We start from the raw sequence: 320 nt of genomic DNA, 5'->3' as shown, positions 1-320 counted from the left end.
GACTGTGCCCAGGGCACGGCTGGGTGCCGATGCTGGGGCCCCGGTGACACGGCCAGCCCCCAATCGATGACCCTAGAAGCGTCAGGCCTTCCCCAGCTTGGCGATACGATGAACGCACAGACAGAAAAGGTGTTTCGTGAGCGCAACAGTGTGAAACGCAGCCCACACGTGCCCCCCCCTGCGAAGGGGCACGAGGCACTGAGGCCAGCATGGAGTTGCTGAGGGGGTGAGGGCTTGTCGGTGGTGTCTCAGCCGCGGCTCACAAACAGAGGGGAAGGAGCCATGTCGGCCATGCCGCCCCTCGAGGACGGCTGGGGCGG

Source organism: Alligator sinensis, unplaced genomic scaffold (genome assembly GCF_000455745.1).
Source record: "Alligator sinensis unplaced genomic scaffold, ASM45574v1 scaffold1059_1, whole genome shotgun sequence".
Lineage (NCBI taxonomy): Eukaryota > Metazoa > Chordata > Crocodylia > Alligatoridae > Alligator > Alligator sinensis.
This window is presented reverse-complemented; position numbering follows the sequence as displayed.